The sequence below is a fragment of the Bos javanicus genome, chromosome 11 (assembly GCF_032452875.1).
Source record: "Bos javanicus breed banteng chromosome 11, ARS-OSU_banteng_1.0, whole genome shotgun sequence".
In the NCBI taxonomy this organism is placed as follows: domain Eukaryota; kingdom Metazoa; phylum Chordata; class Mammalia; order Artiodactyla; family Bovidae; genus Bos; species Bos javanicus.
Window position 1 is genome coordinate 76,112,649 of NC_083878.1, and position 16,776 is coordinate 76,129,424.

Sequence of the window (16,776 nt, forward strand, 5' to 3'; positions counted from 1 at the left end):
TGCTGGTGCACTTGCGTAAGTCAGAGCTTGTGGAAACATAGGGAACATTACTTCTATCTGCCTTCTGGAGTAGAAGCACAGGAGGGGTGCCTGTGGGAAGACCTGGAGGAGCAGTTATCTCTAGAAATTGCTGCCTATGCCCACCCTTGCCCCAGTCGGAATGCTACCTCTATGAGTTTGCAGTCAGGCATCTTCTGCTGGATTTGACCTATAGGAATCAGGGGCCAGAGGTTGAATGGACTTCACTGGAATCAGGAGAGGAGAGGAACAGGGACAAGCTGAGCCTGCTGAAACCCCGGCATTTCATCATCACTTCCGTCCCCACAATTTCCCAAGAGTAATGATCATGGCATCACTTCTGTTTTTCTAACCAAGGGTCACCAACATCCTGGTTTGCTCAAAATCTCCCCAGTTTTAGCAGTGAAAGTCCTATATCCATGACAACCCTTCTATCCTAGGCAAACCAGAGTGCTTGATCACCCTAAGAATCTCATGTGAATTCATCTCAGTGACCAGCCCTAACCCAAAGTGGCATAGAAGAAGAATTCAGGGAAATGTAATCCCAAGCCTTAAGCAGGTGCAGTAATACCAAGTTGACCCGGGTAATCCAGTATAGCAGCTGTATCTCCCTTCAAAGATTTGTGATGGCCAGAATCCGAACTGTGCTGTTGCAGTCAGTATGCTTCCATACCATTAGATGTCCCTTTAAGAACTATGACATTTGAATTTAAAATAATATTTTATGACAGGAAGAATTTTATAAAAATCCCCAAAACTAAATGTAAATGTTTTGTGGGTTATCCTCTATTTCAGAGGTCCCCAAACTTTTTGGCACCAGGGACTGATTTCCATGGAAGACAGTTTTCCCACAGACCAGGGGGTGGTGGGGGGGGTGGTGATTTCAGGATGGTTCCAGCACATTCCATTTATTGTGCACTTCATTTCCAATCTAATGCCACTGTGATCTGACGGGAGGTACCTGTCCTCAGCCTGGAGGCTGGGGACCCCTGCTCTATTTGGATTACTTTTGGTATTCTGGTTGGTTAGCTTGGGTAAGTGGAAATGAAAGTGCTCCAGGCATGTCCATTCTCCTGGCACTAGAGCAGAGAACCAGGCCTATAGCACTCATGCTCAGGATGGAGTGAAATCTTAAATCATTCTGATGGAGAGTTTTCCAGGTGTGAAATGAAGAGAAGTTAGTGGAATTCTATTAGGATCTATCACTGGATTTTCCCAACAGACCATTTTTGATTGCAGGGTAACATGCTTCGACCCCAGTGCATGCACCTAGCATTGTAGAAATGTGAACATTGTGGCCAGAATGAGGGTTGTTGTAGGTAAAGAAAAGGAAAAAAAAATATTAACTAGAAAAGTTGACTATAAAGTTTGAAAACAGAGGAGAAGGAAGACATGCAGTGTGTATGACTGCCAGAACAATTCAATAATGTCTGAGGAGGGCTTGGATTTATTGGCAATGAAGCAGGCAAGCTTGGGGCCATTCGTTAGGGCTTAGCCCTTATAAATGATTTGGAGGACTTTGTAGCGTGGTAAGTAAGTATAATGGTTTTTGTATTGAACTGTGGCACCCTCAGCCAACTTGAAAGAACCAAGATTCTCTGGAATTCAATTTGCTTTGCATTAACGGAAGATCTGATGCTCATCTGCTCTAACTGCTTCTTTTATCTAAGCTGCTAAAGAGTCACATGGTTTAGGAAGAAAATTAAGAGATTTCACATTTGTTGCTCTAAGCAAAATCATTTTGTTATCTACTTTAATGAGAGCGTGGATGAGTTTTCCTGTTTTAATAATCACTGTGTCTTAAACTCCTCTTCCATGAAGGCAATATCAACAAAAACTCTCTGGAGGCTTTATCTTTATACAATTAGTTTGTTTTTTTTTTTTCGCTACCATCTGAAGTCCTTGAAATTATTTTAAAAATAGTAGGACATATTCCCTTTCTGTGAGCCCTCAAGGCACATATAAGGAAAATGGACATTACGATATTGCTTTGAAGAAGGAACTGGTGCAATCAGAGGTCTCTATCTGAATTCACATTTGAGTGTACTCAATTATTTTATTTTACCTTCTTTTCTTTCTGTACATAGAAGACCTCAATGGATTTCTATGGTCTTGGTTGCTAGGGAGTGAATGTGTATATTCATTGCACTCATATATGTTTGGAAGGAATTTTCCGGGTTCTTAAGAATTCCTGAGTGTTTATGAGTCTAGTCTTAGGAGTGAATTTATCTTGCATGGTTGAAGATAGATTGGCCCTAATTCCTGTAGTTCTGTACAACCCCTATCAAACGATACTTTATCAGAGTCTTCGAGACTGTGATAGGCAACCCTCTCCAGACTTAAGTTTGACACTACATTTATCCCTAATGCATTTATGTACCTATTATTTATAGTCTCTCTACTTTTAAAATATTCGAAAGTGCTCACAATGAAAGAAATGTTTACAGTAACACAGTTGAAATAGGAAAAAAAAAAAGTAAGGAGGAAAAATAACATGTCAAACACAAATTAACAGTGAGTTATTTGGCACTGTAGCAAAAAGAACAGGAGGAGTTGCACTTTAATCTTAATTGTCTGATTATAAAAGATGTGACGTCTTCAGGGCAGAGAAACACTTCTAGAAATAAACTTTAGATGGTAGTGTTTGAGCCCTCACCTCAGCATATACTGCCTTCAATGATGATCTTGCAGGTTATACTGACATATATTTACATGGCTCATTATTATTGGCCCTTGCCAAAAAAAAAAAAAGGATATAATATTAAATAATGTTCTGTGAAACAGTTTGTGTATAGGGCTATTCTAAAAGGATCTAGCTAAGTTGCTCTCAGGATACATTTTGATAAACGGACCAAATCAAGAGTGCTAAGAAGAAGGATAGACCTCGTAGGCCACAGACGTGCAAGCAGTGGTATTTAGGCCACTGCAGTTTCTTGAGAATTCAGTGTAGTTACGCACTTGGCGTTTTCTTCAAAGGGAAGTTGTCACTGGTGTTTTGTAATAAGCTGAAAGTTTCTGTATAACATTAACTACTGAGATGGGCTAATACATTATATTTATATGTTTCTCACAATCTTTAGCAAGTTTTATTTATTTTTATGTTGAAAAATTATTGGGGAAACTCCTTGAGGCTGTGAATTGCTCAGTTCTTAGAACTACTTCAAATGCTCCAGGGGTTTCCTGATTTCTTTTCTTTTTCCTGTAGATTCTGATGAGTTGGTCTGTTTCTTCAACTCTTATCATCCACTCTATCCATTGGGGTTCTTTTTCTCTCACATCTGACTGCAGAATCAAAGATACTTTCTAAATATTCTCACTTCCCTGCAGTTTCCTTAGCAGTCAAGCTTCTCAAAAACAAAACACAAAGCAAAACAAAAATAGTGTTCAGTATCTTGCACTACCCTCTCCCTGCTATCAGGCTTCAATAACCCTTTTCCCCAAACACTCAGACTTAATGAAACTGTATTGGTAAATTTAATCAAAGTGTCATAATTTCTTCTGTATCCAGTGACTCTTCAAAGTGTGCCCATTCCTTGCTGTTGTTCAGCTTATAATATTTTTAACAATCCATTTTTCATAAACTCCCTCCTAGACTCCCCTTTGTGGAAACACTCACCTTAATTTTCGGTGTTTCCCCCAGTGTTCCGTTCTTGGCCTTTATCCTACTCTCCTCTCTCTATGAAGTGTCTTTGGTTGATGTCATTCACTCCTAGGACTTTAATCATACTAGACCCATTTATCCCATTTCTTTACTCTGTGTTCTCCTGGACACTTTTCTTGCTTAGCTCAAGTCTCATATATCTTACTAGTTACTGCACATCTTTAAGCTGATACTCCTCAGGTACAAAACTGAACTTGCCATATTCACGCCCAATTGCAGCCATGGCCTTTTTTCCCTTTAGAAGTACCTCGAGTCTCTGTTGAGATGCAGGGGCACCTGCAGCTATCTTAATGTTGTTGTTTAGCTGCTAAGTCATGCCTAACTCTTTGCAAATCAGTGGACCATAGCCCACCAGGCTCCTCTGTCCATTGGATTCTCCGGGCAAGAATACTGGTATGGATGGCCATTTCTTTCTCCAGGGGATCTTTCCCACCCAGGGATTGAACCCACATCTCCTGAATTGGCAGGTGGACTCTTTACCACTGAGCCACCTGGGAAATCCCCAATTATATTACTACAGTGGTGAAATTTGGCAAAAAGGAGGCCCTCATTAAATGAAGTGGAGATGCAAAAACCACCTAAGCAGATGTTAAAGACAGACTCCAAATACCCGAAGAGATGAACATGCTTAAAACCATTTATTATATAAGGCTCAGGAACACACTATAGCTATGTTCCTTGGGTGAGCCCAGATGATGCTTTCACTATGACAATGAGAAATGTCTGTTGGGGAGGTGGTGCGGCACCAGTGACTCCAATAAGTTCAATAATGTTTTCTGTAGCCTAGTCTGGTTCTGGGCTCCCTAAAGGTCAATAAAGGTAATAGAAGTTTGAATATGTGGGGCTAGTGGCAGCGGTAGCATTTAATCATCAGTGGTAATGTGGGTTACATTTTATATATGACATCAAGGGCAGAATTGCAACTAGAAGCCCTGGCTTGCAGCGATCTATGGCAAGAACACACAAATAGGCCATATGACTCTAGGAGGCAAGATGAGATGATGGTTCACCAACAGACAACACGTATGTGTGTACATATATATGTGTATATAAATGGGTAAGCAGAGGGCTGGTGTCAGCTGCTTCAATGATAAGTCACAGTTTTCTAAATAGTTTTTGTATATGGCTTAGTTCTCAGAATCAAAGTCCATTAATTGAAGGAAAGGCCATGTCTTCCTCAGGAAGGACTGTATAATGCCAAGAAAGTTTATACCGTAATGATTCCCTCAGTTTTTTCCCCATGAGAACCATCTACCCTGGGTTTAGACAATAAGGAAGAGTGTGCAAAAAAGCAAAATGGCTGTCTGAGGAGGCCTTACAAATAGCTGTGAAAAGAAGAGAAGCAAAAAACAAAGGAGAAAGGGAAAGATATACCCGTTTGAATGCAGAATTCCAAAGAATAGCAAGGAGAGATAAGAAAGCCTTCCTCAGTGATTAGTGCAAAGAAATAGAGAAAAACAGTAGAATGGGAAAGACTAGAGATCTCTTCAAGAAAATTAGAGATACCAAGGGAACATTTCTTCCAAAGATGGGCTCAGTAAAAGACAGAAATGGAATGGACCTAACAGAAGCAGAAGATATTAAGAAGGGGTGGCAAGAATACACAGAGGAACTATACAAAAAAGATCTTCACAACCCAGATAATCACAATGGTGTGATGACTCACCTGGAGCCAGACATCCTGGAATGTGAAGTCAGGTGGGCCTTAGCAAGCATCACACAAACAAAGCTAGTGGAGGCAATGGAATTCCAGTTGAGTTATTTCAAATCCTGAAAGATGATGCTGTGAAAGTGCTGCACTCAATATGCCAGCAAATTTGGAAAACTCAGCAGTGGCCATAGGACTGGAAAAAGTCAGTTTTCATTCCAATCCCTAAGAAAGGTAATGCCAAAGAATGCTCAAACTACTGCACAATTGCACTCATTTCACACACTAGTAAAGTAATGCTCAAAATTCTCCAAGCCAGGCTTCAACAATACATGAACCGTGAACTTCCAGATGTTCAAGGTGGTTTTAGAAAAGGCAGAGGAACCAGAGACCAAATTGCCAACATCTGTTGGATCATTGAAAAAAGCAAGAGAGTTCCAGAAAAACATCTACTTCTGCTTTATTGACTCTGCCAAAGCCTTTTGACTGTGTGGATCACAATAAACTGTGGAAAATTCTGAAAGAGATGGGCATACCAGACCACCTGACCTGCCTCCTGAGTAACCTATATGCAGGTCAGGAAGCAACAGTTAGAACTGGACATGGAACAGCAGACTGGTTCCAAATAGGAAAAAGGCTGTATATTGTCACCCTGCTTATTTAACTTATATGCAGAGTAGTACATCATGAGAAACGCTGGGCTGGTTGAAGCACAAGCTGGAATCAAGATTGCCAGGAGAAACATCAATAACCTCAGATATGCAGATGCTACCACCCTTATGGCAGAAAGTGAAGAAGAACTAAAGAGCCTCTTGATGAATGAAAGAGGAGAGTGAAAAAGTTGGCTTAAATCTCAACATTCAGAAACTAAGATCATGGCCTCTGGTCCCATCACTTCATGGGAAATAGATGGGGAAACAGTGGAAATAGTGGCAGACTTTATTTTGGGGGGCTTGAAAATCACTACAGATGGTGACTGCAGCCATGAAATGATGCTTATTCCTTGGAAGAAAAGTTATGACCAACCTAGACAGCATATTAAAAAGCAGAGACATTACTTTGTCATCAAAGGTTAGTCTAGTCAAAGCTATGGTTTTTCCAGTAGTCATGTATGGATATGCCGCTGCTGCTGCTGAGTCACTTCAGTTGTGTCGACTCTGTGCGACCCTGTAGATGGCAGCGTACCAGGCTCCCCCGTCCCTGAGATTCTCTAGGCAAGAACACTGGAGTGGGTTGCCATTTCCTTCTCCAATGCATGAAAGTGAAAAGTGAAAGTGAAGTAGCTCAGTCGTGTCCAACTCTTCGCGACCCCATGGACTGCAGCCTACCAGGCTCCTCCGTCCATGGGATTTTCCAGGCAAGTGTACTGGAGTGGGGTGCCATCACCTTCTCCAATGTATGGATATGAGAGTTGAACTATAAAGAAAGCTGAGCGCCAAAGAATTGATGCTTTTGAACTATGGTGTTGGAGAAGACTCTTGAGAGTCCGTTGGACTGCAAGGAGATCCACCCAGTCCATCCTAAAGGAGATCAGTCCTGAGTGTTCCTTGGAAGGATTGATGTTGAACCTGAAACTCTTTTGGCCACCTGATGTGGAGAACTGACTCGTTTGAAAATACCCTGATGCTGGGAAAGATTGAAGGCGAGAGGAGAGGAGGGGTGACAGAGGATGAGATGGTTGGATGGCATCACCAACTCAATGGAGATGAGTTTGAGTAAACTCTGGGAGTTGGTGATGGACAGGAAGGCCTGGCATGCTGAAGTCCATGGGGTTGCAAAGAGTCGGACACAACTGAGCAACTGAACTGATTGCCTGTTGAGCATTTAAATGACAATATAGCCCACTAAGATAGTCTATTCTTCATTAGCATTATAGTCCCGAAATTTTTAATTTAAAAAATTAGAGGTAATTGACATATAAAATTCATTCATTTTCAGTGTTCTATGAGTTTTGACAAATGCATACATCTGTGTAATGACCATTATAATTTAATACATATATGTGTGTGTATATCATATGGTGTTATTTTTGTTTGTAAAATTCTATGAATTTTTAGACTTGTATCAACTTAGGGATCCATCACAATAATCAGGATACAAATAGCTCTGTCACAACAGTAATCAATGTTAGTGATAAAATATTTCTGCCAGAAAAACCTTTTACTGGTCTAAGTTCTATTAATATATGCAGTGTGTGTGCTCAGTTGTGTCCAACTCTTTGCAACCCCATGGACTGTAGCCTGCCAGGATCCTCTGTCTGTGGGATTCTCCAGGCAAGAATACTGGAGTGGGTTGCTGTGTTCTATTCCAGGGGATCCTCCCAACTCAGGGACTGCACCCACAGCTTCTGTGTCTCCTGCACTGGCAGGTGGATTCTTTGCCGCTCCACCACCTGGGAAGTCCCTAATAGCACATTTGTAATTTGTCCTTTATAGTCTGTTTGCAAGGAAGTTAGCTTGGAATTTTCCCAGTTACATATCTGGCTCCCTACACCTTTGTGTGAACTGAATTAACATGAGTTTATTTGGGCAGTATGTTCCTAAAGGTTGAGGATTCTTTTAGTCCATTTTGGGTACATTTTATATTTCCAATCCCAGTTACACTGCATATGCCTGCACTTAACAGTAGATGTAAAATAAAGCATAGTGATTGTAAAGATGAAGAAAAATAACTTGAATTATTTCAATTCTGTCATTCTAAGTGACCACTTGGAGGTTTTATTTATATTTAAGATTTTGTTTTTTACTGTGGAACAACTAAAATTTGCTAGAATAGATTCTGAAGAAAAAATGACATGCACCATATTTGCACTTTCTGGATTTTATTTTGTGAAATGCGACTTTTATAAATCTCTGCCAAATCTATATTTTGTTTAAAACCTCTCTCAACTATCTGCTTATATGTTGAAAATTATGGAAATTAAAATTAACTAAAAATTTCTCCATGAATGAAACAAGCCTGATAAATCTGTTGTACTGTCTATTAAGCATGAATATGTGAAGAAAATCAATTTTGACTTTGACAGATTTGCAGAATTTAAGGCTCAGAAACAGAAATTATATTATTATTCATTACTGCAGCAACCAATATGTAGCTATAGTTTTTATTAACCCTCTGTCCATGGGATTCTCTAGGCAAGAATCCTGGAGTGAGTTGCCATGTCCTTCTCCAGGGGATCTTCCTGACCCAGAGATTGAACCCACGTTTCTTATGTCTCCTGCTTTGGCAGGCGGGTTCTGTACCACTGAGCCACCTGGGAAGCCTGCCCAAAATACATTGCTATATTTTAAATGTATAAAGCAGTTATGTATATATTTTTTACTATAAACATAATTTACTTTTAAATCATATGTATTATTTTAGTTCTAGCATGATTGCATATATGCAAATTTCAATAAAACATTTTCAGTGTTTTTATGTTTATTCTTCTTGATTATTATTCATTTCATTTCATGATTATTACTGAAATAGTTTTTTTTTTTAATTGAGAAGGGTGGTATTCTGAATGTCAAATATCCTGAGTATGGAGCTGGCAAGCTCATTTCCAGTTTTATGAGGTGAACAGCTTGGTGCCCTTACAGAAGTGAGGAACATTGAAAGAGAACCCAGCTTATGTGAGATGACCCTATTGTTAGATATACTGAGTTTTGAAGTGTCATAGAAAGGTCCATGAGGAGATGTCAGGTGAGCAGATGGATACAAAGCCCTGAAACTCAGAAGAGAGGTTTGGGCCCAATATTTACATTTGTTACTCATCAAGGCACAGAAAGAAATGGAAACAATGAGAAAGACTAGGCTTGCCTAAGGAGAATAAGGTGTCTGAGAGTTTAAGATGCCCAAGGACTGATTCTGCTGCTGCTGCTGCTAAGTCGCTTCAGTCGTGTCCGACTCTGTGCGATCTCATAGATGGAAGCCAACCAGGTTCCCCCATCCCTGGGATTCTCCAGGCAAGAGTACTGGAGTGGGTTGCCATTTCCTTCTCCAATGCATGAAAGTGAAAAGTGAAAGTGAAGTTGCTCAGCCGTGTCCAACTCTTAGCGACCCCATGGACTGCAGCCTACCAGGCTCTGCTGCCCATGGGATTTTCCAGGCAAAGAGTACTGGAGTGGGGTGCCATTGCCTTCTCAGTCCTAACAACTATCTACATCCAAAAATAGATAAAGATGAGGCAGCAAAAGGAACTGGGGAGAAGTGATGATCTGAAAGTAGGAAGAAGAGGGAAAATGAGGTGTCACAGCAGCCAGTGAGTAGGTAATGGGTCAACTATGATAAATGTTACTAAGGGATTGGTGAGATGAGAACAGAAAAGTGCACACAAGACCTCAGGAAACAGAGCATCTTGCTGACCTGGTGAGAGCAGATTCAGGGAGTGCTATGGATGGAGGCAATGTTTTAGAAAGTTGAGAGGAGGATAGAAATTAAGGATGGACAGGAATTTCCCTGGTGGTCCAGTGGCTGACTGTAAGCTAACAGTGCAGGGGGCCGGAGTTCCATCCCTGGTCAGGGAACTAGATCCCACAGTTCATTTCAGTCGCTCAGTCGTGTCTGACTCTTTGCAACCCCATGAATCGCAGCACACCAGGCCTCCCTGTCCATCACCAACTCCCAGAGCTTACTCAAACTCTGTCCATCGAGTCGGTGATGCCATCCAGCCATCTCATCCTCTGTCATCCCCTTCTCCTCCTGCCCCCAATCCCTCCCAGCATCAGGGTCTTTTCCAATGAGTCAACTCTTTGCATGAGGTGGTCAGAGCATTGGAGTTTCAGCCTCAGCATCAGTCCTTCCAATAAACACCCAGGACTGATCTCCTTTAGAATGGACCGGTTGAATCTCCTTGCAGTCCAAGGGACTCTCAAGAGTTTTATCCAACACCACAGTTCCCAAAGCATCAATTCTTCGGTGCTCAGCTTTCTTCACAGTCCAACTCTCACATCCATACATGACCACTGGAAAAACCATAGCCTTGACTAGATGGACCTTTGTTGGCAAAGTAATGTCTCTGCTTTTTAATATGCTATCTAGGTTGGTCATAACTTTCCTTCCAAGGAGTAAGCATCTTTTAATTTCATGGCTGCAATCACCATCTGCAGTGATTTTGGAGCCCCCCAAAATAAAGTCTGAGACTGTTTCCACTGTTTCCCCATCTAGTTCCCATGAAGTGATGGGACTGGATGCCATGATCTTCGTTTTCTGAATGTTGAGCTTTAAGCCAACTTTTTCACTCTCCTCTTTCACTTTCATCAAGAGGCTTTTTAGTTCCTCTCCACTTTCTGCCATAAGGGTGGTGTCATCTGCATATCTGAGGTTATTGATATTTCTCCCAGCAATCTTGATTCCAGCTTGTGCTTCTTCCAGGCCAGTGTTTCTCATGATGTACTCTGCATATAAGTTAAATAAGCAGGATGACAATATTCAGCCTTGACGTACTCCTTTTCGTATTTGGAACCAGTCTGTTGTTCCATGTCCAGTTCTAACTGTTGCTTCCTGACCTGCATATAGGTTTCCTCAAGAGGCAGGTCAGATGGTCTGGTGTTCCCATCTCTTTCAAAATTTTCCACAGTTTATTGTGATGCACACAAAGACTTTTAGAAAAAGGAAATTAAGGATGGACACAGGGAATAAAGACTTGTTCAGTCACTAAGTCATGTCCGTCTCTTTGCAACACCATGGAATGTAGCCTGCTGGGATACTCTGTGCATGGGATTCTCCAGGCAGGAATACTGGAGTGGATTGCCCTTTCCTTCTCCAGGGGATCTTTCCAACCTGGAGACTGAACCTGAGTTTCCTGCATTGGCAGGTGGATTCCTTACCACTGAGCCATCTGGGAAACCCCACTCTAGAAGTAGCTGCAATTTAGCTCATGGGAAGGGTCCAGGGAGAGGGAGAGACTGAGTGGAAGATATGGAGGAAGAAACAGATAGTTAAAGATTCATTGAAATGAGCCACAGTAGATTTAGAGGAATTGGCCACCTACAGGGTAATAGGAGGAGTGAAGACAGGATATGTGACCACACACACACACACACATATATATATATATATATATAATAGTTAAATGAATTACTTAAACTTACCATTTAGGTTTTTATTTTGATTTGGTAAAATGTGGTTTGTTAATCTTTATGATATTACCAAAGATTTTCCATTCAATATTAAATCCAGAAAAATCTGGATTTTTGAGAGCTTTGGATTTTAAATCTGAGAGCTTTGGAATTCTAATCATAAACATTTTGAGTTTTGTAGCTTTGATTACCCTTTTTAAGTCGTATTAGCCATAGGCAATATAAAGATCTATTGTTGGGTCCTGCAGCAAGCATCCAGACCATTGTTTTCTGAAGTGATGCCAAAATATCTCATTGTTTTCATTGCTTCTGTTCTGTAACTATAAAACAGAAAACTTGGATAATTGAGTGAAGTTACTATTTTATTTTGAGATTTATTAGACTGTTTTGATAAATCTCAAAATAGTAACTTCATTCAATTGCAATTTTGCCTTTGATTATTGTGCAAGAATGTAATCTGGTTTATTCATGCTAAGTGGTACTGCATTTTTAAATGCCATAGTATCAACGAACACATTATCTGGGTTACAGACCTGGATTTATTAATCTTTTGTTAAATCTCAGTAGGATTTGTTTATCTGAACATATATCATTGCATAATATGTTGTCTGATGTATCACATGTCAAATCATTTTGTTTATATGATTTTGATCACATGTTCTAAAGCTATAGGGAACCTCAGGTCTTCCTCTCAAATCTGTTTATTCTTCCTTCTCAAATATGTGGCCCCTCAGCTAGATATTGCATTTCTCAATATTCTTCTGTTTACTCTCATCTTTCCTTTCTTCTGGAGAGACATGATAGCCACTGTCGAAAACTTAGATACCCCTGATGTTTGCCACAGCTGTCCCTCTAACCAAGTACCTGGGTGATTTCACTGGGGCAGAGATTGCCTCTTCCTAGTGGTTGTTTCATTACAGTGAAATAAACTTGCATCTTGTTGTGGCCACTTAGCTTTCATATAGAAGCTTAAACTTGACCCTAACATAAAACTTCGTACCTGAAAGTAGGTTTCTTTCTGATGTAGCAAAAAGCTAAGACATGTTTCATTGACTCAGGCTAGCCTTTGGATGATGATGGCATAGAGACTGCAGGCTGGGAAGCTGATGGTATTTATTGTAGCAAACTTTTTAGCAAAACTGTCATTCATTACAACTTAGAAAGCTGACCATGTGCCTATGGAGGTAATAACTCTATGGAAAGTTGTTGGATGGATCTATCATTTTGTGGTATAGTAGCTATTCCCTGATTCTTTTAGTAAGACAGAAGGAAATGATGAACTCAACAAAAGTTGGAAAATTTGAAAGTGGTGTTTGAAAGCACAGGTGCTTCTAAGAACAAGAACTAAGACTATGTACATGAAGCTTTTCACAAAGGCCTGCCATGAAGTTTCAGCCAAATTACAGAATATAACTTTGTGCCAGAAAATCATGTTCCTATTGATATGTGACTAAGATGGTTTGTTTTAAATTTCCATAGGTTATCTTCTTTAAAAAGTGAAGTGGCTTCCAGGATAGCTCAGACTTTAAATCTGCCTGCAATGCAGGAGACATGAGAGATGTGAGTTTGATCCCTGGGTCGGGAAGATCCCCTGGAGAAGGGAATGGCAACTCAGTCCAGTATTCTTGCCTGGAGAATTCCATGGACAGAGGAGTCTGGCGGGCCACAGTCCATGGGGTTGCAGAGTCAGATGTGACTGAGTGACCGGCACTTTCACCCTCATTAAAATGAGAAAGAAAGAAATGGACTGGAAACTGATTTTGCCATACAAGGGAGACTTCAGAATGTGTCCTGAAAGGAACTTTGGGTGATGTTACTTGAACATGGAAGTGACTGGTGTAGGGTAAGGGAGTTAGAGAAGGCTAGGTTCGGAAAAAGAACGAGACCGGCACTTTACAGGAACAGATCACCTTCAATGAGGAGAGAAGGGGCAGCAGTCAGATTAGTGAGCTGCTGCACTAACCCAAGAAAAGAGTAAGTATTTATCCGCATATATGTGGAAATCTACTGTCTTAAGGGGGCCTGTTCTTCTCCAAGGTTGTTCGGGTTAGTTATCTCTTAAATGGCTGGGGCAAGGAATTCTGGAAATCAGCCAAAGGCTGGGACCAGCTGGGAGCTGAGCACAATGGACCTTATTGTCCATTTTTGATCCTGCAGGTGAGAGAGTTCTTTGTTTTACATGGAATGGTGGGGAGGACCCAGACGGGAGTTTTAACTCCAGGCTATTGTGAGCCGTTTAACTTTCCTTCAACTGGTACCACATTGATCGGGCATCTATTATGTTTGGGGGAAATATCAGGCCATACAACTGGTCTAGCAAAGATCCCAGACTCTTGAAACTGCACTATCTCAAAGCCTGTGAGAAAACTACATAGCCCCCAAGGAGAACATGTCCCTCCAGCACCCATTTCAGATGTTGGGACAAGAATAAAGACCAGGAAGAAACTCCCTGCCATGGGGAGTAGCCTGGATGACAATGGATAGGGCAGTTCATCCCAGAGACTTAACCAGTGTCTGATCTACTAATCTGCTCCACCATCCAGGGCAGGGATCTTTTTCAGTTCCTCTCTAGTGCTGGTGACTGCATACATCCACTTGAGAGTCCCTTGGACTGCAAGGAGATCAAACGAGTCAGTCCTAAAGGAAATCAACCCTGAATATTCATTGGAATGACTGATACTGAAGTTCCAGTACTTTGACCACCTGATGTGAAGAGCCGACTTATTGGAAAAGACACTGATACTGGGAAAGATTTAAGGCAAAAGGAGAAGGGGTGGAAGAGAATGAGATGGTTATATAGCATCACTGATTCAATGGACATGAATTTCAGCAAACTCTGGGAGATAGTGGAGGATAGAGGAGCTTGGTGTGCTGCACTTCATGGGGCTGCAAAGAGTTGGATACGACTTAGTGACTGAACAACAACATGCATTTGCAATTATTTCCTTGTCTGAATGGGAAAGTTTACAGGGGTTATTGTATAAAAGAGAGAGGGGACAGATTACAAGATGATATCCCAACAGGAGATATCGCTGAACCTGATGAAAAGGACTACATATCACCTAAAATATTCAGGATTTTGGAATAGAGGTAGTAACTGAAGGGGGCCTTGTATTGTCTCCCTTGGGGCAAAAGTCTATGTATGGGAGGAGAACACAGATTATTCTTTGGCAGGCTAGAGTAATAGGTTATGGGAGATTGCAGGTTGTTGCCCATTTTTAGTTCTCTTCTCTCTCTCTGCTTAGTCCTGTGGGCACCAGCAAGAAATCACATTTTCCAGAAGTCTTTGAAACTAGGTGTAGCCCTAAATTCCAACTAATGTGATGTGTGGATAAATACTATCTATTCCTTCTTTCTTTATTTTTTCTGGCTGTGCTGGGTCATTTGTTTCAGTGGGTAGGTGTTCTCTCATTGCAGTGCATGGGCTTAGTTACCCTGCAGCCTGTGGGATCTTAACTTCCCCAACCAGGAATTGAACTTGGCATCCCCTGAACTGAAAGCTGATTCTTAACCACTGGACCACCAGGAGAGTCCCCTGGGTTGCCTTCTGAAAAGTTTTTGTCCTGGAGTTTCTACTACCTTTACTTCCTTCTAATTGAAGATGATCAGAACACATATGAAAGCACTAAACTGAGACAGGCAGAGCTGCCTTGGTGCCTGGGGGACTTCCTGGAGCAGAGACATCCTGTCTGCACTGAATAATGACATGGAAGAGGGGAGAAAAAGCCTACCTCATTTGAGCCAATAATTTTGATGTGTCTTTGTGTACAATTTAAATAGTAAAAGCAGCTTAGTTTTATTGTAATTCAAATAACCATTTCACATGTCTCTATAATCAATGTCATGTCATTTTAAAAGAAGTGACTTTACTGAAGACTATAACTAGAGAGGCAAAAGACAAAGGAAATCCATCTAAGTGTATATTGAAAGAGGAGCAATAACAATTAGACACAGATATAAAATGTTTTATAAAGAGATAATGCATAATTATACAGCCATATATATGGTTGCACAATTATTTGTTTTATTGTTTTGTTATTCATAGAATCAGAGACACATAATTAGTGGGTAGCTTAGAAGTAGTTTTTTAATATTTTGATTTGACTGATATCTGGGCACTGAGATCAATGGGGGTTTCCAAAATACTTCCCTTGGGAATGCTAAAAGGTATGGAATAAAAAGATATATTCCTAAATCAAATAAGTAGAAAATATTTCATAAACCAAACTGAATAAACTTGTTTAAGGGAGAGTTTTTTCTGTTTTTCTGTATTAATCTGGGCTTCCTAGGTGGCCCAGTGGTAAAGAATCCACCTGCCAGTGCAGGAGACATGAGAGACGTGAGTTCCATCCCTGAGTTGGGAAGATCTTCTGGAGGAGGAAATGGCAACCCACTCCAGTATTCTTGCCTGGGAAATCGCATGGACAGAGGAGCCTGGTGGGCTACAGTCCATGGGGTTGCAGAGAGTTGGACACGACTGAGCACACATACACACCTATGTTAATTTATACTGTGTGTCTCCAAGGGAGGCTTCTTTTCTACAGAATATGAAATGGCACTGATATTCTCCATAACATAGGGTAAGCAATTTGTTGTTGTTTAGCTGCTCAGTTGTCTCTGACTCTTTTGCCACCCCGTGGATTGTAGCCTGCCAGTCTCCTCTGTTGTGGAATTTCCCAGGCCAGAGTACTAGTTGCCATTTCCTATTCCAGAGCATCTTCCCAACCCAGGGATCGAACCTACATCTCCTGCACTAGCAAGTGAATTCTTTACCACTGAGCCACTTGGGAAGCCCTAGGATATTCAATAATGTGTCAAACAAAATAGTGAAGCCATGCCCAGATACTCTGGCTTGCAATGAGCTGGATGTAGTCATTATGCTAATCTTTACCTCTCCTCAGAACACTTTTATGCTCACTCCATTGTACCTGGGATACAGCCAGACTTTCTCACACTGATGTCCAGCACTAGCAGAAGCTGAAATCCATCTATGAGCTTGTCTGTGACCATGGATTACACCTTCCTTATAGAGGCAGCCATGAGCACCAGCTTGGTTAAAGCCACCCTCCCTACCCCTTGTGGAATTTTAGCCTGCATGGGAGACTTCTAATAAAAATGACCAATTTACTAAACCCAAGGAACTGTGTTATTTATGTTAAAGATTATGAGCATTTAAAAAAATGTGGACAGTACTGGTTTGGTTTAGGAGGAATCATCAGTCATACTAGAGGTCTTAGTTTTAGAATCTTAGGTCTCTCTGATGAGTTGTAGCTGGAACTTGAAAATGAAATGACCTGCTGGTTCCTGATTCTAAGAATAAGAGAGTGCGGGAGAATGCTCTTGGGAGTATGATCTTTCTGTTGATACTGTGAGAAAGTTGGTTTTTC

The 16,776-nt window shown here is 41.0% G+C and overlaps 1 long non-coding RNA gene across 1 annotated transcript in view; it reads left to right on the top strand.

Moving 5' to 3' along the window:
* Positions 1 to 16,501, top strand: part of LOC133257376 (uncharacterized) — a 151,583-nt gene extending 135,082 nt beyond the window's left edge. The window contains exon 7 of the long non-coding RNA XR_009739522.1: positions 16,291 to 16,501. This is a non-coding gene — a long non-coding RNA (uncharacterized LOC133257376). The remainder of the gene's footprint in view (positions 1 to 16,290) is intronic.
* Positions 16,502 to 16,776: the final 275 nt, after the last annotated feature.